The following is a 25,063-nucleotide window of genomic DNA, read 5'->3' as shown; positions in this document are numbered from 1 at the left end:
GAGATAAAATCGATTTAAATGCAGTAACCATGTGTAAGCAAAAGCCAGATGAATTTATTCTAGTTTTTATGAAACGTTTCATGCGCTGCTGGACTAATGAGGCATGCATGCCTGAAGGTGGAAATGATCAGATTTTCATAACAACATTCTTAAACAATATTCATCCAGAATGTTCACAACTATTGAAGCTGACTGCCACTGATAATCTCTATGACATGAAAATAAAGAACTTTATCACACTTGTCAAAACAAAAGCTGGTGCAGATCTTTTTCCCAACAGCACGAAGGCTAAAAGTGTTAAGATGATGTTAAATTTTGATGTTGAAGGCTCAGAGGAAAGTGAGAAAATGATGTATGCAGGGGCCCCGCCCCCTCAACAAGCGCAGCAGGGAGATTTCAGAAGGAGAGATAGGAGTGGAGACGTATGTTTTTACTGTGGAAAAATAGGACACTGGAGGAGGGAATGCAAATCAGCAGCACGTAGGTCTCAACCACAAAACACAGGACCAGCTCCTGCCACTAGGCGTCAGCAGAGCTCTTACAGACAAGGTAACTGGCAACGCAGACAGGAATCACATCAAAATAATGGCCCCTTTGCACTTCGGCAGCAACCTTATAATCCACATTTTAATCCCCACCCATATGATAACGAAAGACTGGACCAACCATAGGGAGGCCCAGGTGAGGATGAGGGACAGTGTGAAGCACTACACACGATGCTGCATTTGCAATTGTCCCGTAACACAGAAAGCTTGCCCATGTTAGATATAGAAATAGGTGAAAAGATTTATTCTTTTTTAGTTGACAGTGGAGCCACTAAAAGTTCACTGTATGGAAAATTCTATAGTGGGCCTGTTTCCTCTGTGTGCATCAACACCATGGGAATAAACGGAACTCTAGTGCAATGCCCCAAAACTCATTCTCTAAAAACACGCTGGGGCCCAAAACCAGACGAAATTACATATCATCCATTCATAATTATTCCAAACTCGCCTGTGAATCTATTAGGCAGAGATTTAATGGCAAAAATGAACTTGTGTATTTCATTTAACACAAAGGGTGAAATGTTTGCAGACACTGATAACAGCTATGTTTTCTCTGCCCTATGCACCGACACCATGGAGAAGGAACAGCCTCTGTGTCAGCTGGACGCCTCAGCGGAGAATGAACTCAATATCCATCTGACTGGTATCCCACGTCACACACTGTGCCAAACACGTGTACAGACACCACTACCAGGTAACCCCATGCCTGGAAGCCACATATTTGTTTCTCTCACACTGTTCAACAACATGATAACTGCACACACCAGTGAAGGCCGAACAGTGGTTTTGTCACATAACTCAGACATAGGCTATGACATTACTGCACCATGTCGACACATAGATCTAACCTACCCCATACACTGTACTATCTCTGCTGTCACATTGCCAGCTGAATATCAAAACATGACATTATGGTCAAGAGGTGAGAATGATGTAGGATTTATTGACTGTACACCTTATCATGCTCAGCTGAAACACAACAAGCCAGTATATGTCAAGCAATATCCCATTTCCGCTGAAAAAGCCGCAGCCTTAGACATCATCATAGGAGATTTATTGACAGCTGGAGTAATAAAGCCCACAGTATCTCCATATAACACTCCTGTCAATCCTGTGCCAAAGCCTAACAAACCTGGCATATGGCGTTTCACACAAGACTTAAGGCAAATTAATGCAGTCATTATGCCTCTGCCACCTCTCGTCCCAGACGTTCCCAGCATACTGACATGTATTCCAGCAACAGCCACACATTTTACTGTGGTGGATTTGTGCTCCGCCTTTTTCTCAGTACCTGTGCATGAGGACACACAGCCGATATTTGCTTTTACACATAGAGATAAGCAGTACACATGGACTCGCTTACCCCAAGGCATGGTAGACAGCCCTGCGGCTTTCTCAATGGTGGTACGTGCTACCCTAGACGGCTTCATTCCTCCAGAGGGCTGTACCCTGATCCACTATGTGGATGATCTCCTCCTCTGTGCTGAAAGTGAAAAACTATGTCAAACTGCCACACACATGCTACTCCCGCACCTCCAACAGACCGGCCACAAAGCATCAGCAAAGAAAATGCAGTACTGTCAGACTTCTGTTCAATATTTGGGATTCACACTGTCTCACGGACAACGTTCCATGACTACAGACAGGGTCAAAGCTGTGACCTCCGTCCCTCGGCCCACTACACAGAAGGAAATGCTGTCTTTCCTAGGCATGGTGAACTATTGCAGACAGTGGATACCAGACTGTTCTTTTCATGACCACATTCTGCGTGAATGCTGCAAAAAAGACAAGCCTCCTCGAATACTGTGGTCAACAGAAATGACTGCCTCTTTCAATGCATTACAGGGAGCGCTGACCTCTGCCCCTTGTTTGGGTCTGCCTGACTACCACTTACCGTTCCACCTGTACGTCACAGAGAACGGCACAACCTGTGCAGGTGTACTGGCCCAAGAGCATGGCTGTGGCTACCGTCCAGTAGCCTTCTACTCAAAGGTGCTGCCAGCAGTAGTTCAGGGGATGCCGGCCTGCCTGAGAGCAGTAGCAGCTTGCTCTATCATGATAAGGGACTGCGAGAAGCTCACACTCTCACATGACACTATTCTACACACCAATCACCAGGTCACGACCATTGTAGCAAACATAACTACACAACATATGACTGCACAACGTCGCTCAGGTTATGAAGCTACACTGACTTCAACAGCAAATCTCACTATAAAAGCAAACAGCACACCCAATTCGCCAGCACACTTACTTATTCGTATGCTGTGTTCCTCTGACCGACAGGATGGTTCAGACGACCCTGACGATCATGATTGTATGACACGTATACAGGAATCCACAGCACCACGCCCAGACTTAGAGCAGACACCAATCCCAGACTCAGTCATTGTTTATGTGGACGGGTCCTGTTCAAAACCAAATGACAACTTATTTCTTTGTGGCTATTCAGTGGTCACATTGCCTGACATCATACTAGAGGCTCACTCATTACCATTTCACTCAGCACAAAAAGCAGAGCTCATGGCTTTAATACGCGCCTGTGAGTTACATGTGGATAAGCGAGTAACAATTTACACTGATAGCCGTTATGCATTCGGTGTGGTGCACGACTTTGGCACATTGTGGAGACAGAGAGGCTTCACATCTGCTGATGGAAAATCGATCGCTAATTCTGACCTTGTTCAAAGACTTTTGCAGGCTATACAGCTGCCATCGGCAATTGCAGTTGTTAAAACGAAGGGGCACAGCACGGCTGACACAGACGAAGCAGTGGGAAATGCTCTTGCAGACGTGATCGCGAAAGCAGCTGCTGCCTCACAGCAACCACCCAGAAAGGAAGTATTATCTTTGCCTTTACAGCTGCCACTTGTCACGCTCCCAGACTATTTAGAAACAAATGTTGACCTAAAATTCATACAAGAGCAAGCCTCTGCCTTAGATTACACTTACTGGGAAAGTAATGATTGTACCTTAGATAACAGAGACGGCTTATACAAAAACCTTGAGGGTTTGATTGCCCTCCCATCTTCACTACTGCCAATCCTTGTCCGCCATTTTTACGGTGTGAGTCATGTCGGACAAAGAGGGGTAATAGGGGCAATAAAATCAAGATTTGTAATCGAGAAAACATCACACGCAGTAAAACGCATATTAGCAACCTGTATAACATGTGCACGAACTAATGTAGGAAAACCAAAAGCAAAACATCAGCATTTACCACAACCAGATTTCCCATTTCATACATTACAATTTGATTTTACACACATGCCAGCACAAGGAAGCATCAAGTACTTACTGGTAATAGTGGACCAATTTAGTAAATGGGTAGAAGCTTATCCAACATCAAAAGAAACTGCAGAAGTAGTCTGTCAAAAGTTGTGCAATGAAATAATACCCAGATTTGGAATACCTCACCAGATTAACAGTGATAGAGGATCTTCATTCACATTAGAAGTAATTCAAAAGTGTGCTAAAACTCTAGCAATAGACTGGAAATATCATGTGCCATACCATCCTCAGAGTTCAGGAGTTGTAGAAAGAATGAATAGGACCATAAAAAACCGCCTGACTAAAGCAATGATAGAAACAGGAATGACCTGGATCAAACTACTTCCTCAAATCCTCTGCGAGATTAGAATGACTCCATCCGCAGCAACCAAATTATCTCCATTTGAAATAATCATGGGAAGACCGTTTCCAACACCATGGTCAGCCTCCAGAGGGGCACCGCTATTGGAAGGGGACATAGACACTGCATTGTCTGACTATGTTCATAACCTGGTAGAAACACTGAATAATAACTATCAGAAAGTTTGTCTCTCTCAGCCTCTCCCTTCCACAGATCCAACCCATCCGTGGAAACCAGGAGATGCGGTGTTGGTGAAGTCGCTAAAACCAAGGACACTCGGGGAGGCCGCGTGTTCCAGCCCCCAGACTGTACTTGCAGTGACGAGAACCAGCATCCTAACAGACGGACAACCTCAGTGGATTCATGCCAGCAGGGTTAAGACCAGCCCCACCAAACCACCTAAGGCGTCGGATCAAGTAGATGACGACTCAGGCGAGCCAGCGCCCAGATTCAATACACCTACACACACACAATCACTGATTAACACACAACGCCTGAAAGAGCCAAGACTCAGAAAGCCCTTTGATCCCCCACCTGAACAACAACAAGGTACTCGAACATCCAGCAGGAACAGAAAGCCTAGAGTACCACACAATGTCTAACCTGATAAAGATAGACTCATTCCATCCTGATAATGGAGAAAATGAAATGCCCATTGTCATGACACGACGCTTATACGAGGTCTCTCGAACCTGGGACCAGTCCAGGAGACGACTGAAGAACTGTGTTTTTTATATATTTAGGTTATTAATCATATCTACTGCATTAACTTTAGGATTTTTATTTACTATTTTGTATTGTAAACTGCAACCCTGTTCACATTTCTACAAGCCACATTTTGCTGACAATACCTCATGCTCCACTTGGCGGGACACCCACCTAGTACACTCCTCACGTTATAACCCATATAGCTACTAGTACAGCTACTTCAATGTATTTGCAATTAGCACAAATTGATCCTGAGGATGTGCCAGATCTTACCAATGATGATCCTGATGTGTATATTGAACATTAGGTTGTGAACTATTACATTTTATGATTTGCTTTTTATATTATGTTATTACATTTGTGATTTTTCCTTTCTATTTGAGTTATTATTTTAAAAAATAATAAAAGAGGGGAACTGTTAGGTATTTTAGTACCATGGGAGCATTTACTGGATATTGTTTTATAGTGACATTATGCAGGAAAACTCTGTCATTCAATAAGGCCCCTTTGTTTTAGTTATTTTTCTCTTTGACCCAAGAATTGATGTGTGAGAATCACAGGCTGGTACAAGGTTGAAATACCACAGAGATCACTCCCTCAGCTACATTCGTTTCTAAATCTCTTAGGAGACGCCTGTTGAAGGCCAGATGGTTTGTTTCAGATTTCACTAATGAAAGAACTCTTTGTTTTGTGCCTTGAAAATATGTCGCTGAGATAATCACAATTGTAGCTGAACTGATAAACTACACAAAGGATGCTTCTTCACCCAAGGGCAGGAAGACGCTCCCTTATCTTGGTCTGTACTGGTTTAAACTGATAATCTGCTGTCTCATGAATTTTACCCTCTATATAAACTGTTGTACTTGTGAATAAAGTTGAGTCAATTTGGGAAGACAACCTGAAGCAGTCTCTGTTTTCTTGTTCTCCCAAGCTGCTCCCGAGCTCGTACTAACACGCTGAATGGCATGCTTGAATATTACTTGAGAATATATTTGACTGTGTTACAGACTAAGGGACATTCTCTGCTGATAGACGTCCACGCCTCGAAGGAAGTCGATCCACGGATTAGGCCCTGGAAACCGTTTCCTTCATCTGTATTTTTACTTTAATAGTTAAGCACGATTAACATTTAGGAAACAAAAATAAACAAGTTAATCAATTAAATGAAATAATACTGATTTATATATTCACTCTGTTTACTTTTTCGATATAGAAATACAATGAAGACTTCCATGTTCCTGCTGGTGGCGCTCTCTGGCACTGTGCTCTGCATGACTAACGGACGTGTTCAGAAAACCAGCATATCATCAACATGATCCCACAAGGGGGATGTGATGATCTGATAGCAAACAGAGATAATAATGGTAACTGTAAGCGCAAGAATACCTTTATCATTGGTGACTTTAATCAAGTTAGAACAATTTGTGATCCAAGCAATTGTATCAATGCAAATAGAAATCTTTATAAAAGCCCCACAGACGTGCACATTCTGTATTGTAAACTGCTGGGACAAACAACGATACCCATTGTACATCCAGATACAGATGAAAAGGCGTATTGTAATTGCATGTGATAAAATCAATACTTTCCTTCAGCCTGTGCACTTTGAATGTTGCTCTTGAGTTGAGAGATGCTGTGAGCTTGCTGCCATCTTTAAACATCACTTCATGATGCTGGTTTAGATGCTTTATAAGACTTTGTTACGTTTCTTAAACAGTGATGAAAATAATAAAGAGGAAATATGAGAGAAGTGATTTTCAGTGATTTTCCTTGAATCGCTACCTTATCGTGGTGGAGGGGTTTGTGTGTCCCAGGGATCCCAGGGGCTATGTTGTCTGGGGGGCTTTTGCCCCCTGGTAGGGTCTCCCATGGCAAATTGGCCCTGGGTGAGGGACCAGACAAAGAGCGATTCAGAAGACCCTTATGAAAAGGATACCGAGGGAACAGTTTACCCTTCCCGGGATAGGGTTACCGGGGCCCCGCCCTGGAGCCAGGCCCGGGGAGGGTGCCCGAGGGCGAGCGTCTGGTGTCTCCTTGTTGTATAGCTGAGCTTTTCAAACAGTTTTAACAGTTACTTTAGTCTGACAAAAGCCGAATGATGAATTAGCGCTTCCAGTCAGAGACTGAGGCTACGTCCACACGTACACGGGTATTTTTGAAAACGGAGATTTTCCGTTTTAAAAAATAATCCCGTTCACACATAAAGGCAGAAATGAAGGACAACGCTGCTATGAACATGCCAAAGCAGCAGGTGGCGCTAGATTCCTAACCGTGCAGAAATGTTGGCCAATCAGAAGTCTAGAATCCTCGGTGGGAAAAAGTAAACAAAGCTGGGGCATAGAAGCAGAACCGAGTCGTATGTGTGGAGGGACAGTAACTGTGTGTATATGTAAGCATTTAAACACTGCAGAGAGTAGAATTAACAGTATTGTAGAAATTCATTTCACCGAAACAATAACGTGGCGCACAGTGTGACGCATGCTCCAGTTTATTGTATTTCCAGACTTGCTTTCGGCACAATTTACAGTGCACGCTACTCTGTTTTTGTCAGACTTGAAATAGCCGAAATACCTTCACACTACGGAACTTCTATGGCTCTTCCGCTCGACAATCTCTCCGGCGTTGGAACCATCATCTGTTTTCTCTTCGGTCACGCTCGGTTGATTTTTCTAGTCGGCACACTCATTTCCTCCATTACGCGCTGGCTGCTTCCCAAACAAACACACGTGCGGCTTGGCACTTGTGCTGTACGTAACAAGTCACGCGACGTGACGCTGCGGCTGTGATTGGTTCGGCTCTGCGCTACTTAATTTGGATTGGCTGACCTTTTTTTTTTTTTTTTAAGAAGACAAGAGCGGCGAGGTCTATCGCGATAGCTTAATTTCTCTATCGAGTAAAAGTTATATCGCGATACATATCGTTATCGTTCTATCGCCCAGCTCTACTAGAAACCAATTATTTTAGCCTGGCTCCTTAAATCTATGGCATTTTTCCCAGGCTGACTGATATGCTGCTCAGTGTCTTTTGCTGTCTGTCATGATCCTGGGCCATGTTGGCCCAGCATTCTTAGTTTTCGTATGTTTTGTGTGTTGTTCTTTATTTATGCCGTGGTTTCTGTTAAGATGTTCCTTATTTGATTACCTCCTGTGTGCCCCTCTGTGTATCTGTGAGCCCTCGTTTCCCCTCCTTGTGTTTTATTCCATGTTTTCCCAGCCCGTTATGTCCGTGCTCTCCCCGTGCTGTCTCTCCTCCTCTCTGAACCTCCGTGTACTTCCTGTTTTACTTTGACAGTCTCCCGTCAGTGTTGCGTTCACTCCTGCCGTGTCTTGTTATGATTATCAGTGTCACCTGTGTTCCCCGTGTGCTCCCACTTCCCTCGTTAACCCTCTGTGTATTTATGTCTGCGTCTCCCTCAGTTCTGTGTCGCGTTCTCCCTCATTCATGGCCGTGTGTTTCTCTGTGTATTACGTTATAGTTTCCTCGTTTAGGTTGTATGGTTTCTCTCTCCAGCAATAAAGCTGTGTTTTGAGTTCATTCCTGCCTCCGTGAGCTTGCGTTTGGGTCCTCATCCTGCCTGCACACAGCCGCAACCATGACAGTCTGCTTTTAAATCAGATGTCACTCTGAACATAAACACAAGCCACAGCAGCCCAGCTGTCTTAGCTGAGTACAAGGATACATTTACTCTCTTTGTGTAAAATATTGTGATGATTTTACATTATATTAGGCAGGCAGCTGCCCAAATTAAACCGTGACTATTAGCAGTTTGGTTATTTTGAACGCCTCGGCTGGAAAAAATTCAAAATGGTTTGTAAGGTTGGCCACAGCTTTGTATGTAAAGGGGAGTTAGAAGATTGCTTCATATTTTAAGATTGATTAAGATTAATTAATATTTTTAATTGTTTTATTTTACATCTCACCTTTTACACTGCATTGAGTTGCTGCCATGTGATTGGCTGAGTGTACATCGTTCTTTGTTTCAAAATGGACTTAATGCTTGGTTGAACAGTTGTGATGTTTATCTCCTTTAGATTTATTTTTTATTGTCATGATGAAAAATGGTTTGTTGGTTCATACCTATGAAGTTACAGTGTTTCTGAAAAGCCTAAAAAGATGAATTGTTACCATAGTAAACTTCAAAACAGACTTTATTATATGATATAGTTATAAAATTGGATAAAAACTGACTTCAGCATAATATAAAATAATGTGTTGTCACTATGTATGCATTGGTCAACTTTCAGATCTATGAAGTTCAGCTCCCCCAGCTGTGTCTCCCTTCTGTGGCCCATTCCCTCATTACTACCCTGTGTATTTAAGCCCTGTGTTTTCCCACGCTTGGTGTCGCGTCGTACCCTCAGACCCTGCCTGTGTGTTCCTGCTTGGTTTCATGGTTTGGTTTCTGTTTGTGTTTCATGCCAGCAATAAAAGCTGTGGTTTTAGTTACATTTCGTCTCGGAGTCCTGCATTTGGATCCACATTTCCACCTGCCCGCACTCAGAGCCCTGACATCAGCATAATATAAAATAATGTGTTCTCCCGATACCTGATTTTTAGCACTATGTATGCATTGGTCAACTTTCAGATCTATGAAGTTCAGCTCAGTTATCTATGTTTTCATTTTTAGTTTCCATTTGCATTTAGATGAAAAATTCTTCAAACATTTAGAGACAGAGTGGATAAACATAATGTCAAACCACGCAAGGATGGAGCATTTGAATCGATAAGATGGTGAATTGACACGCAGTAAAATGTTGATCATGTTGATTATGTTTATTCCAGTGTGCAGAGCAAGGTTATTATTATTATTAAAGACAACAAATGAAATAACTAAAACTAGAAGTGGAAAAACATTTGCGTTAACGGAAATAAAATCAAAACAAAAAGGAAAACTAACTAAAACTGTAATGAATGTTCACAAAACTAACTAAAATTAACTGGATTTATAGCAAAATGTGTTTAGTTTCATTGATGTGTGCGTGCCCTGCAATAGTAAAGTCAAGGCAGTACGTTAGTCGAGTCGTCTGTGTTGCTGCTCCGTCCACGCGCAGAATCATGTCAGGAAAAGTCGGGAGAAAGCGCTAGAGTCCAATTTAGGATGACTTTGAATATGACTGTTTTTTTAGATATAGGAAGAGTCTTGTAGTGGAAAGAGACACAATGTCCTCCTGTGACCCAGGGAAAGAAAGAAAAAAAGGAAAAGTATTTTCATTTTTTCCTTTTCTTTTTTCTTTCAGATAAATCAAGTGTTGGGACGGTAAAATAAACACATTACAAAAACAAAATTGTTTTTAACTAATTTTATTTAAATTTTACAACATGTGCACTACAGTGCACAAGGGGGGTTCATTGATCACGAATGTGAAACTAACAACATTCAAGAGCTATTTAAGAAAATTAAAAGCTCCACTGAATTTGTTGTAAGCAGGATATTAAAACTTATTTATATAACAATATAATAATAAAAATGTAGATCAGGGACCAACTTAGAAGTCACTGACACTTCACTAGCTGTAAGCCATTGGTTCAGGAACAAGTGATTGTACTGGGCTTTCTATTTCACAAAAATCAATTCATTTATGATATCTGAGGAAGTACTGTGATTTTTTTATTTGGAGACACAAAGCAACATTTGGCACTTCCCACATCTCACATATGTTTTACTGTTGCACCCAACCATTCTACAACTGAAATGCCTTGGACTGTTAACCATCTCAGGCAAGTGGAGGGAACCATATTTTGGTACACTCTCATCTGATTGGGGCCTCCTTTTCTTGATTTTTGGAGAGAAGTCTTCATTACTGGTACTATTCAGGTCTTGTTCACATGTTTGTCCCAGGTTTCTCAGCCAAGAGGAGCTTGAACTCCAGATACTGTGAGTTCTTTTCGCACATTGAGATCACTGATAAATTTTAGCAACGACGTGATCTTGTAGAAACAATCAGGTGTCATGGATTCAGCTATAAATGAGACTTTTTTACTTTACTGGAAAACATTTCTGCATTTTACCCATATTGTTTTTTTAACTCGAAATCAAAAATTCCAGATTCTCCTACATGTTGGTTTTGGACCAGATAGGACGACAGATTTCAGGTGGCCCTGTGTTTTTCTCTATCACATCTGCCACTGCATCTCGATAATCTTTGTGTGGCTCCTCCTGGGTTCTCACCCTCTCCTATCTGGTTCACATGACTCTCATCTTCTGAAAAATCTCTGTTTGAATCTCGCTCAATTATTCTGTTAAGAATTCTCTCTGCCTTTGTTAAAGAGTTGTCTACTAGGAAAAAGTGAAATAAATATAAGTACAAAGTCCCGACGTGCACTAGAGTACACATTAATAGATTAGTCATGTTCTCTGTGAAACTCAATAAGCCTAATTCTTAAAGACCCCTCAAATTATTTACTAGATGTTTATTTTTTGAAAATTAATAAAAATCTGAGTTTAACAAAACATTTTAAATGTAAATATCAAGCTTACCTTTCTTTCTTCCTTAAAATGTGCTGGTGGGCATGCCAGCCATTTTGAAAAGGTGGGAAAACAATTGGCAAGGCCACACCCCCACACATGTGATATAATTTTAAAGGTACTGTTGTCCTCTCTAAGAAACATCAGGACTTAGAGGAGTGGCAAGTAGAGTATGAGAGCTACAAGAAAAAAACTAAATGTGTACTACAGTGTGCAAAAATGAATTACTGGGTCATCAGGGGGTTATGAGGGACATTTATAAAACTAAAAATCCCACAAACCTTGAAGTGCACTTGAAAAGCTCACACAAGAAGGTTAACCTAGCTTACCTTGAAGAGCTCATCAGGGGGAGCACACCCCCCCCCCCCTCCTTGAAGAGCTCCCCCACTTAACCAGCATCCCCAGAAAACAGCTAACCCCAGATAAGGCAGCGTGATGCGTCCCGAGACAACAGGACTGGGACATCTAAATAATTGTGTGAGTCAATCGCCTTCAAAAAGTTTATCAATTCACTTGAACCAAAATTAGGAACACCCGGTGCGGCAAGAGTTAATAGTCTCAATACCCAAGGATAAGCGGAAGAGCATGATTGATATGATGGAACTGGGATTTGGTTACACTTAATTTTTGCAAAACACAACTAAAACTATAACTGAAACTAATCAAAACTAAACTGAAATTAAGGATGTTCAGAAAATAAAAACTAGACTAAACTAGCGACTGATTGGTAAAAACTGATTACAACTGGTAAAAATTGAAAATCTGGAGTCGAAGCTAAATAAAAATAAAAACTAATGAAGATGGCAAAACGTTTAAAACCCTGGTGCAGAGATTGGCGAATCTGACCAGGAAATGTTATAAAATGGATTGTCGGAACAGCCAGCGTTAAAGTCACCTTTGACAGTCCAGACTAAGATGGCGTTGAACATCTTCAGGGCGGAAAAGGGTTGGTGTGACCAAGGTGTGGTTTGGCTTGTTGTATGTATATTTTGAGATCATATGGCTCTGGATGGACCAGTTACCAGGCCATGGAAGGAGGACAGACTCATTGACTGAGGAGAAGGAATTTTCTGGGATTGGAGATCCTCTGGGTGAGTGGTTGACTGAAAGCATGCATAAAATAAAATTTATCTGTTGTTATTGATTGGTAATAGATTGATAATTGGCCACATTTACAGCTGTATTGACTTGTTGTGGACGTAGTCGACTTCAGGTTTAAGCACTCTAATCAACAGGTTGAAAATAGTGACATTAAAGGAAGAGTATGCAGCGCCACCCTGTCAGACGCCAGTGACGGTGGAGCTCAGTGATGAATCAGGTGAGCTGCATTCATGGTTGACTCATAGCGGAGTTTCCCCTGCTGTGGTCAGTAAGGGGAGATCAGGGGGAAATAAGATTTAAAAGAGGCATTTATAAACGTTTATGTGTCAAGTGAAACGGGATAAAAGGGGGTGTTTTACTCTTATTTTGGCATCAGCTTTATTATTGCATCAGAATCATATAACTAGCATTGCATTAAACATTTATTGAAGTTTTTGACATTGTACTAACATTTGTGTTCCAGTGATTGTTATAACCGCAGGTTAATTTTCTATTTACAGGTGTCAGGATAATCATACGATCTTCTATTGCAGGTGTAACCATGATCATTTTCAGACATATTGCAGTTTGTTGCTCATTATAGAGTTGTGCTCAAGTTAATAAGGGTTAAAAGCTACAGTCAACGCGATGTTTGGCTGATCTATGGTGTGGAGTGACTTCGAGCATAGAGGGCCGCACGCGCTTACATAACATTGATATCATGTTATTCTTTGTGATTTTTATTCAATTATGTCTTTAAGCTAAGTTTTAAATAGTGGCAGTTAATTAAATGACATTCATTTAAGATTATATACTTGAGTCAGAGCATCATACGCAGATCAACTTAACAATCTGGGAAACCTTGTAGCTGCCTAACCTTTTCTTTGAATGTTCTAGCTCCGTTGATTTGACACATTGGAATGTGTCAAAAAAAGGGGGGGGGGGAAGTTGAGTTTTAACATCAAACAAGGATTATTTGAACATTTTTATAACTTCATTTGTGTCTTTAATAACTTAGGAATGGTAAAGCTTAAGCTAATAGCGGCCCGAGAAGTTTCCGGTCTTTTGTAGAGAATCAGTGAGAAGCATAAATCATTATTTCCATGTGTAAGCATCAATCATTGAAATGAACTGAATAGCGTTTAGAAGATTTGTTAATTTGTTTATCTTTTGTTAAAAAGAGTGGTTTCAATAAGTTTCAGACACACCTTGCAAATGTGCTTATGATGAGTTGGCACTCGGCCTTTTGAAGGTCATAAGCTTCGTTCGGCGTGATGGTCCGGACTGATAAAGTGTAGGAAATGCCTTGAGTGCAGAGGGCTAAATGCAAACACGCTTACACACACATAGGATATGATTAGAATAAGTCCCTGGGACATTCTGAATGTTTTAGACCAATTCTGAATCACTAGAAGGTCAGTAGATAACAACATTAGATTATTAGGGTTAGGAAGAGAGGTGTTTTGGTTTTCTGTCTCTTACAGAGAAAGGGACAGACACCAGACGAGGTCACAGATATGCGAGGATCCTCCGCAGCAGAGACAGACACAGTGACTGCCGAGACATCAACTGGGTCCAAGTGTCATGGCGTTTGGGCTCCAGCTAGTCACCACAAAAGGATGGATCCCATAAACACAGCAATAACCATGAAGGGGTTGGCGGAAATCCAGGAACACCAGACCAACGAAGTTCGAGAGGCTCTTGGGCAAAAAGGGGGACGCGTTCCTGATCTTTTTCTGGAGGATACACAGATCGTTGTTTGAAATCGGGGCAGAATAATCCCCTGATCTGTGCCACGACTGAAGGGTTGTCTAACCCCTGAGGTTGAAGAATGAAGAGCAGAGGATCACCCAACTGGAAGACACTGGTAGCTGCAGCAATAAAATAAAGGCTAAAAGCTCCTTGGACAGAGGTTCTAGTCTGAGTACGTCGGAAGGGTATAAGGTAGCACCAAAATAAAGCTGTGGGAGAACTGGGGAGTGTCATCTGTACCTGCTATTGTTGGAATAATAGTTTTTCTTGCATCTGAACTGCGCAAACACAGAGGTCATCTCACATATGGTTCGCCCCTCAGGGGGACAAAGGGCCTCAGGAGTGAGAAGAGATGAACCCGGCGACACTGGATTATAGGGTGTTGGTGAGCTCATTATTCTAACGAGCTCATCAGGGGGAATTGTTAGATTATAATATTATTTTATGCCATGTTATACCCCTAATTAAAGATTGTGAATTATTATGTAGTTTTAGTTTGCATCATTCTCCTGAATTAGAAGAAGATGATAACTATTGCATTTGTTAAACTGATTTGCATTACATTAGACTGCTGATTTATTGTGGATGAATGATATTGTTTTATGATGCATTATACTGCTGAGTTATAAGAAATACTGTTTGCAGAAAGTCATCACCTTATTGGTCTGATTAGAAGAGAACAGAACATACTGGAGTTTTCTGCCCCATCTCAGCAGGAGCAGATAAACGGGGAGCCAAGGTCGTAGCTTAGGCGCCGTGTGAGAGAAAGGATGTGAATGTTTAGGCTTTTATGATAAGGTGGAGGCACCAGAGGCTATAAGAGTTTGAGCAATGTGTAAAGGATACTGGCAAGTGGCTTTGGCACCAGAAGCGAGAGAGCTGACAGCCTTCAAAACTCCTTTTGGTATGTACCAATTTAAAGTCATGCCATTTGGGCTTCAAGGTGCACCAGCGACATTCCAGCGATTAATGGACCATGTACTGAGAGATGTGTCAGCATTCTCTGCAGCATATCTGGATGACGTGGTGGTGAACAGCCAGTCCTGGGAAGAGCATGTCATTCACCTACAGAAGGTGCTACACTCCATCAGAATGGCTGGACTGACTATCAATCCCAAGAAGTGCTCCATAGCCAAGAGAGAAGTGGAGTACTTGGGCTTTGTAGTTGGCTCTGGGAAGATAAAGCCGCAGGTTGGAAAGATTGAAGCAATTCAGTCCTTCCCAGTTCCGACAACAAAAAGGAAGGTGAGAGGTTTTCTGGGTCTAGTAGGCTGGTACCGGAAATTCATACCTTCTTTTGCAGAGCGATCCACTGTACTGAATGACCTCACAAAAGGCTCAGCCCCCAACAAAGTGCGTTGGACAGAAGACTGTGAGCAAGCATTCAGAGACCTCAAGGAAGCAGTTTGCACACATCCAGTTCTACACAGTCCAGACTTCAACAAGCCATTCATCTTGCAAACTGATGCTTCAGGAGTTGGCCTTGGTGCTGTCCTTCAGCAAGAGGTGGATGGTGAAAGAAGGCCTGTGGTGTTTCTGAGTCGGAAACTACTCGACAGGAAGACGAGGTATTCGACGGTGGAGAAAGAGTGCTTGGCCATGAAATGGGCTATTGAGGCCTTGAGGTATTATCTTCTGGGACGTCACTTCACTCTGGAGACTGATTATCGTCCCCTCCAGTGGTTGAACCGCATGAGGGATGCAAATGCCCGCATTGCAGGATGGTACTTGTCTTTGCAGCTTTATGACTTTACGGTCCAGTATAGGCCAGGGAAGTCAAATGTGGTTGCTGATTGTTTATCTAGGATGACAGAGGACTGAAGCACTTCGCGCTCAAGAGAGGGAGGAGGAAATGTAAGGAAGAGGACTCCCTTACTGTATTTTTTTTTTTTTTTTTGTGCCTGTCCCGTTTGGCTCTTTTGCCATCAGAACTATTGTCTAAAGGCAAAGAAAGATGCCCAACGGATTTACTTTACCAAATTGACCATCCCAGCCTTGCCGTAATGGTCCATTTGATTCACCTTTTATTGTTCATTTCATTTTCACTTACTGAATACGGGACAGACTTGACTGTATTTATTTATATTATATGTATAGCACTTTAGAGCACACCTTTCACTTTATTAAAAGCACCTTATCAAGCAATTTATGAGCATTGCACTTTAAGCATGGATTTGCACACAAGAAGTTTAAATATTTATTGACTATTTATTGGGAATTTTAAAATCAGTTGGTAGCCTTATTTCAGATCCTGCACAGCTGCTCCTCATCAAGGAATGTGGTGGTTGTCTGTCAGGAGAGAAGAATGGTGATTGAGATTGTGATTAAGGTTTACCAGTAAGGAAAACTAATGCAAACGTGTGTGTGAAATCTAGGGATAAAAGTGGTGCAAATAAGTGTTTGTAAGTTAATGATTACTCACCTTTCTTGCCTGTGTCCTCTTCAAGGTGTTTGGGCAAATGTTTCCCCTGGGGTCCAGACACCATTTAAAGGTTCCGGGAGAGACCATTGGTAAAGAGAGTGTGGTGAATCTTTTTGTGCTTGGGTTTCTGGGTTTTTATAATATTGGGTTTGGTGTAACATTAAGTGTGAAATATTTATTAATATGTAAATGTGGAAATGTATTTATGTATTTATTTATTCTAATTAATATATTGTATACTGTGGTGGAAGGTTGGGATTTAAGAATTTACCTGAGAGTGGAATAATGGTTAAGTCTGTGACAGCTGAACATATTTAAGGCTGCCAGTTGTCATTAGAGGTGGATTTTTTGTGCTGTGAAGAAGCTCGACAAGTTAATTGTTGTAAGGAGAGCCATATAGCAAATAAATACTTTGTTCCACTACACTTGCCTTGGTCTGTCTCACTGTGTTTCCAGCCGCTAAGGGCCGCCCTGTTACAAGGACAAACAGCAGCACATGTTCTCTAAATGTTTGCAGTCATTTTTAAATGACGCTGATACTACATGAGACATTTTCCACATTTATTGTCTTTGAACAGAGAATAATAAAGCCATCAAACATACACAGGCTTCTGCAAATACAAACTTCTGTGGTGCATTTGATGACCTGCAGAGGAGAACAAGTCGGGCTTTTCAGCCCTAACACAACAAGAACAGCTGTGGAACCATTGGCCATTTGCCATAGTGTAGCTGAGTCAAAACAGCCCAAGTGCTGAGAGGGAAAACATGATGATTTATGTAAAGTCATAACTGGCTGCAGCAGCTGAGCTTTGACCTGTGAGCTGCAGCTTAAGCTTCTTTTATGGTTCAGTGTTTAATGTTTAAACTGTTTATGGCTGCACACACACCCACAGTCAGGTTGTATACATATTGAAATATTATATACAGTGTGGCAGCTGACCTTTGACCTGCGAGCTTCAGACTCATTGCTGGTGTGAGGTGTTTAATACTATTGAAGCTTGCAGACACACCCACATCCTCTGATTTGTTCTCAGGGTTGTTCAGTGTGTCGGAGTTGGAGCAGAAACCTGCTGCAGGTTAATTATTGATCAAACAATATCACACAAGGTGCAGCAGCTGACCTTTGACCTTTGAGCTTCAGACTCTTTGCTGGTGTGAAGTGTTTAATTTGACTTCAGCCTGCAGACACAGAGGACTGATGAAGCAGAAGATTGTCTCTGTTTCTACACAGACCTGGTCCAGACAGCAGAGCTGCAGAGGGAAGACGTTCATGGGAAGAAGCTGAGTAAGTGCAACGTCCTCTTTGAATCCTGGATCAGGAAGTGAAGCCGGTGAATATTTGGTGTTTCAATAAGGTTTCTGTCTTTGACTCAGTCTGCTGTCACTTTGTTTCAGAGAGAAAAAGAGATTTCAGATTAACTGCATTATATGCTGAGTAACTAAATGCTGCTAGTCTGTGGTGTCACTCCCAGCAGCATCACGTCATTTCTTTACTCTGACCTTTAACATCAGTTAACTTAGCTAGCAGAGCAGCTAGCAGTTAGAGTATGAACTCTGTGTCAGCAGTCAGCTTGGTCCTGGTGGTCACCTGGTTTCATGTTTGCTGATGATCCAGATGTGTCCACATAATTATTTATTTCTGTAAATGTAAAGACTTTACAGATAAACAACAGCAGCCCTCTGGCTGGACTCTAACCTGTGAGTTTCCTGTGACTGAAACCACAAGCTGACATTTTCCTTCTGAAGCAGCTGAATGGATGTTTGAGTTTACCTGCATACATGGTGCAAATAAACCCGCTTTGGATGGTTTGGAGGCGGAGCCCAAAGCAGGACAGGATTCTAATGTGATTGGTCACTTTGATGAGGTGGCTGGAACTCAGGTGGTCGAGCAGGTCACCTGCTAACCAGAAGGTTGGTGGTTTAATGCCAGACTGCATGGTGTCCTTGGGTAAGATACTAACCCCATGTTGCTCTCCGATGCAGACGCAGGTTCTGCAGCCTCTGCAGCCTCTGCACTGCTGTGCCATCAGTCTGTTGGACAGTATTTGATAGATTTCAGGGAAAAATGAAGGAACATGAACAACTGGTCAGAAACACTTATACTTTATACATCATGCTTTTCTTATGCAACATCCACACGTGAATCATGAAACTTTAACATTTAAAGGATCGTAGCTCTGTTGCTAAATTTTCTGACTCTTGTTTTAATGGTAATAGTCAAAGTGTGATCGGTGAATTGTGAGCAGCAGAAAGGAGGAAAGCACTAATGCTGGCACAAGGGGCCACAAGCCAGTGTACTCCAAGTGCCAGCCTGGGTAAATGGGGAGTGTTGCATTAGTAAGGGCATTCTGAACTAAAGCTTTACCAAATAAAATGCGTGGATCATAATGAATAAGACTGTCATGCTACTGATGGCTGAAAGAAAAGGAAGAGGAGGAAGGAGGCATGTTAGGAGTAGGGATGGGTATCGTTTAGGTTTTATCCGATACCGGTGCCCAACCGGTACTTTTGAAACGGTGCCTGTGCTTAATCGGTGCTCGAACCGGTGCTTAAAGAATGGAGAACACAAACTTTGTCCAAAAACCTCTCATGTTTTTATTTTTAGCAGTCTCTTTTTTTCTGCAAAATGATAACCAAGTTAGCCTTTTCTGTTGATACAAGATACCTCCTTTGGTTGGAACCGGTGCTTAAAGAATGAAGAACACAAATTTTTTCCTAAAACCTCTCATGTTTAGCTGGGTTTTTTAGGAAAAAGACAACAATGTTAGCCTTTTCTGCAACTATAGGGCATATATGGTTTCACTCTATCAAACAAGAAGACAGACACACATTTAACTATGACGGTTTTTGCTAGTTCACCTTACATGCATTAATGTAATAACGTGGTTAGCCTACTCAGTGTAAATTACACACAAACAACATTAAGCTACACACGCAGAGAAGAACGGCTGCTGCTCCATCATCATCCGTCATCGTTTCTGTTACACTGGCAGGGCTAGGGGCCAGGACTCTCCTCTTCGGGTTCTTGGGGGATGTTGCTAACTCCAGATCCGTTAACAGGCACCACACCCGCAGTAGATGTGCTCGGTGTGAGGTCTTGCAGCAAGCTGTCAAACACGGTGCATTTCTCGGCTTTTACAAAAAACACTATGTGTCGCCGGGTGTTTCATGGTAAATGGACTGATTCTTATATAGCGCTTTTCTACTCTCCCAGAGTACTCAAAGCGTTCTATAAAACATGTCACATTCACCCAATCACACAAGCACTTTATCTGTACTCAGTGCTTTCTAAGTACATTCACACTCTGATGGATGCATTGGAGAGCAAGTTGGGGTTAGTATCTTGCCCAAGGATACGTGACACGCAGACTGGAGGAGCCTGAGATCGAACCATCAACCTTCCGACCAGTAGGTGACCAGCTCTACCCCCTGAGCTACAGCCACCCTGTTTCATTAGATGTGAGATGTTACCTCCTTTGCACAGTATCACCTTAAAGCACTTGTTGCAGGCTGCTGAGTTTGCATCTTTTGCTGTGGAGTACAGCCAGACTTTGACCGCTTCGCCTTGGGCATTTTTAATCTGTAGCTCTGCTCTAAAAGAACATACATACCTGGGCCCGCCTACTATCCTTGGAAAGGTAAAATGATTGGCTAGAATCCAAAGTGTATGACATCTCAGGAAAAAAAGCATCAAAAAAAGCACTGAAATGTGTGCTGCTTTTCAGTCTGGTTACTTACGTTTATGTCAGAACCGGTGCCATAATGGCATCGGATACCGGTACCCATCCCCAGTTAAGAGGCAATGGTAGAGAAGGAAAGACAGGAGAGTGGAGGTGATGTATCTAAATGCATCTGAACAAAGCAGAAGTGCACACCAAACTCAACGGATAGTCAAATGTAGAATCACAGAACAGAACTGCAGGCTGAGTTTGGATGTTTGTCTTTCACACCTCTCTGTGTCTCACACACACAGTGACGTCAGACACAGTCACACCCACTGTTCCATCTGCTTTGTGCACAAATTCATTACTTTCTTCCTTCAATGATCTACATACTACGTGCTGCCCACTGAATACTTTGCAATGTATTTCATCCCCTTTCAAGGCAGAATTACCCAGTTTATTCCCCATTACAAGACAACAATCAGTCACACTCGCACAGACCACGTCTGGCCCGCACTCGCTCACACGTGCGTTTACCCACCAATGAGAGCTCTATCCTCCTTACATATTGGTGGAGAAACCAAACACTCAACGGTGGAATGTTACCTTGTAATACGTGAAAGGCTATCTCACACAATGCATTGATGAAACCCAAGTTTGCATTGCTAATAATAACTCTGCGTAGAGCCGGGGGAGACTTGTATATCAACTCCAACAGAGACAGATTCCTCTGCATGTGTGATGACATCCTTTCACCTCTTCACTGTTTTTTGTTTTGGGATATAAACAACCGGACGGTCTGACAGTAAATTTGTTCTGAGTCTTAAATAGTCCGGGGTCTTAGCTTTATAGTCTATTAAAAGATACCCGTATGTTGTGGATGTGGCATCATTAAATGCTTCTATAATATATTTAGTATTACCAGGAAAGATTTGCCTACCCAAAAGCATGACTTGATATTTATCTCTTGGATTTTTAAACAATATTAGGTAGTTAGTGTTCAAGGAAATAGTTCTACTGGATTTTCCTTGAATAAACAAATTTTGAACTAGATATATACAACTCAAATTTCTATGATGCACATACTTTGTGAACACATTTTGTATTTCTAAATTGTTAGCGGCATCGTTCATTACATCGTCTATAATTAACAAATTGTTCTTGTCTGCAGGAAGAAGGGTGTCATCAACAAGAGATTCGTGTAAACCATTAACAAAGTTTATGTCTCTTATCTGAAGAAGCTGGTCATATAGTGGCTGCCAGCATGAGTATATATACACAATGTTATCAATGCTGTGTGATATAATCCTGGGAGAATTTTCAATGACACTTTTAACAAAAAACGTCTTGCCACAGTTACTGGAACCGCTGGCCACCATGCTGAACGGGTGCTGTAACCTGGCGTCAAACCCCTGATCTAATTTAAAATCCATAAGGTAGGGTTGTATAGTCTGGGAGCACACGGCGCTTATTGTAGACAACCTTAAGCTTCTTCACAATGGTTTCATTCTTCAAATGAAGCTTCTTTTTATCACGTCTGATATTATCAGAGATGGCGACTAGGTGTGCGTCTGATGTCTGATTGGCTACAAACTTGTGGACTAAACCTTTCAAGGATTCGTGGGTGACAACTTTTGAGTTTAGTGAGTTCAGTATTACGCCTTTACATTTGACCTGGGTCTTGCCCAGCGATGTGTGATACGTGTAGCATTTTGGCCCACCGGAAACAAATTCTACTATGTGATCCTCCACACCTCCCTCTCCAGAATCTAATTCGCTGGTGAGATCCCCCAGAAATGGGCCTAGAGGAGGCATCCAGTCGCCAGGGCGTGCCGTGAAAATGATGCTGTCTGTATCACAATACAGCACGCACTGCTGCAAGTTGTCTAACAAATCATACAGCATGAGTCTGGCATGTGCAGCAGTCATGGCCCCCACAAAGACATTAACGTCCTTCATGCGGGATGCTCTACCATCAGAGTGGCGCCATTGCACCATGGCGACGTCGTCAGAGATGAAACAAAACTGCCACACGTCATCCTGGTCGCTAAACATTAGCTGGCTAAACCTGGAAGGGTCTGTGATGAACTCAGATGACGCCGTATTCGACGTCATACTGAAACCACCCCATAACGAGTTTAGCAACAGCTTGTTACAGTTTCGAACAGCTTTATTTACACATATCTTGGACGGATCTAGCATTATTCCCTCCTTCTCATAATACTCATCTATGTACTTCTGCTGCTCGTCAGGTGTTTTCACATGTTCTGGATACGCCGAGGCCTCCTGTTTAAGTTTTAGAAAGGCTTTCACATAGTCTTTAAACAATGTGTCAGTCTTGTTGGGGAAGTGCCACACCTCATCAATAGAAACAATCCTGTATCCTTTCTCAACAGCTTTTTCAAGCTCAAATGAGACCCATGTGCCATTCAACACCCGCTCACTGTCACTGTGCCCACATGCTGTGTGCTGCTTCTGGTCTTCAGCGCACAAGCTGCAGAGCGGAAACATCAGTTTGCCGTGGCACCTGTAGGGAAGGACGGGGTGAAAAAGACCTCTTGGCGGCAGTTCTGAGCATTTAACAAAGCCGAAATAATTTTCTAGGCTGTCAAAGTTTCTGTAAATGATTTGAGGGTGTCCTACAGGATAATCTTTTTTTAGATTGCACTGTGAGATAGAGACTGGTGAAGTCATAGTAAAATATTTTTTCATCACATGCAACCTTCTTCTACAGTTTTAGAGCATTTGTGAAAAACCCAACAATCATATGACCCCCTATGAGCAAGCACTTTGGCGACAGTGAGAAGGAAAAACCAGGCTCAGGGAGGGCGGGGCCATCTGCTGCGACCAGTTGGGGTGAGAAAAGGAAGACAGGATAAAGACATGCTGTGGAAGAGAGACAGAGATTAATAACAGATATGATTCAATGCAGAGAGGTCTGTTAACACATAGTCAGTGAGAAAGGTGACTGGAAAGGAAAAACTCAATGCATCATGGGAATCCCCCGGCAGCCTACATCTATTGCAGCATAACTAAGGGAGGATTCAGGGTCACCTGGTCCAGCCCTAACTATATGCTTTAGCAAAAAGGAAAGTTTGAAGCCTAATCTTGAAAGTAGAGATAGTGTCTGTCTCCTGAATCCAAACTGGAAGCTGGTTCCACAGAAGAGGGGCCTGAAAACTGAAGGCTCTCCCTCCCATTCTACTTTTAAATACTCTAGGAACAACAAGTAGGCCTGCAGAGCGAGAGCGAAGCGCTCTAATAGGGTGATATGGTACTACAAGGTCATTAAGATAAGATGGGGCCTGATTATTTAAGACCTTGTATGTGAGGAGCAGGATTTTGAATTCTGGATTTAACAGGAAGCCAAAACAGGAGAAATCTGCTCTCTCTTTCTAGTCCCTGTCAGCACTCTTGCTGCAGCATTTTGGATCAGCTGAAGGCTTTTCAGTGAGTTTTTTGGACATCCTGATAATAATGAATTACAGTAGTCCAGCCTGGAAGTAATAAATGCATGAACTAGCTTTTCAGCGTCACTCTGAGACAGGATATTTCTAATTTTAGAGATGTTGCACAAATGGAAGAACGCAGTCTTACATATTTGTTTAATATGTGCATTGAAGGACATGTCCTGGTAAAAAATGACTCCAAGGTTCCTCACAGCGTTACTGGAGGCCAAGGTAATGCCATCCAGAGTAAGAATCTGCTTAGATACCATATTTCTAAGATTTTCAGGGCCGAGTACAATAACCTCAGTTTGATCTGAATTAAGAAGCAGAAAGTTAGCGGCCATCCAGGTCTTTGTGTCTTTAAGACATTCCTGCAGTTTAACTAATTGGTGTGTGTTATCTGGCTTCATGGACAGATAGAGCTGGGTGTCATCTGCATAGCAGTGAAAATGTATGCTATGTCTTCTAATAAATTAGAAATAATTAATCAAAATGGGAAATAATTAATTAAATAAATATTTTTTGACACATGTAATTAATTAATTATTTATCAAGGTTCAGGTTCAAGGTTCTTTATTTGTCACATGCATAATTATACAAGTATAACACACAGTGAAATGTAGCCTGACACGCTCCTCGACATGTGCAAAAATGGTGGGGGGCGGGGGGGGGGGGGGGGGGGGGGGGTAGAGGAAGAACATTATATATATATAAACAGTATTGGGTGAATGTGCAGTAGTAGCAGCAAGCAGGTGAACTGTGTACATTAATATGAATAGACATCTGACTATTTTACAGAATAGACAATATAAACATATTTATATTTCACATCTATTTCACATTTTAATTAATTTTTGCCACATTTAATTCATTATTTAATGGTGTATTTAATTAATTCATTTTGTACCCTGTAGACCACGGAGAGAGGTCAGCATGTCCATGATATCTTCAGCTCTCTGAGTTAACCCATCAAACTAATCTAACGCTCATCTACGAATAACTCACGGGTCATAGCAATATGATTTTACAGAAAATCATCCTTATTACTGCCAACTATTCCAGATACCATCAAATGTTAAAGGAAAATATCAGGATGAGTGTCTGTGAGCTGAGAAGGACGTGAAGCGAGCAGTTTATCCCAGAGCTGAAGCTGCTCTGTGTGCAGAGATGAGCTCAGATTCCTGCTGTGATTGATCAACAGTCACAGAAATGTAGACTTGTAGTTATTACTGCAGTATGGTCACAGCAGATACTGATGAACATGTATTATGAGGATGGATGATCAAGTTTCTCACTCTCTCCTTTAAATCTCAGTTTTTTCTTCTTCACAGTTTATCTGTTAATTTAT

The 25,063-nt window shown here is 41.9% G+C and overlaps 2 long non-coding RNA genes across 2 annotated transcripts; both read left to right on the top strand.

The window, feature by feature from the left end:
* The first annotated feature begins 839 nt into the window (after nucleotides 1–839).
* LOC113010192 (uncharacterized) lies at nucleotides 840–5,787 on the top strand. The gene is made up of 2 exons (XR_013905966.1): nucleotides 840–1,239; nucleotides 3,236–5,787. It is a non-coding gene; the product is annotated as an uncharacterized LOC113010192 (long non-coding RNA).
* A 6,111-nt stretch (nucleotides 5,788–11,898) lies between these two features.
* LOC145425345 (uncharacterized) lies at nucleotides 11,899–17,029 on the top strand. Its single transcript, XR_013906012.1, has 2 exons — nucleotides 11,899–12,441; nucleotides 12,586–17,029. It is a non-coding gene; the product is annotated as an uncharacterized LOC145425345 (long non-coding RNA).
* The last annotated feature ends 8,034 nt before the right edge of the window (nucleotides 17,030–25,063 follow it).

This window comes from Astatotilapia calliptera, chromosome 3 (assembly GCF_964374335.1).
Source record: "Astatotilapia calliptera chromosome 3, fAstCal68.1, whole genome shotgun sequence".
Taxonomy (NCBI): domain Eukaryota; kingdom Metazoa; phylum Chordata; class Actinopteri; order Cichliformes; family Cichlidae; genus Astatotilapia; species Astatotilapia calliptera.
The sequence above is the reverse complement of the archived record's forward strand: the minus strand, read 5'-3'. Positions and strand labels throughout refer to the sequence as shown.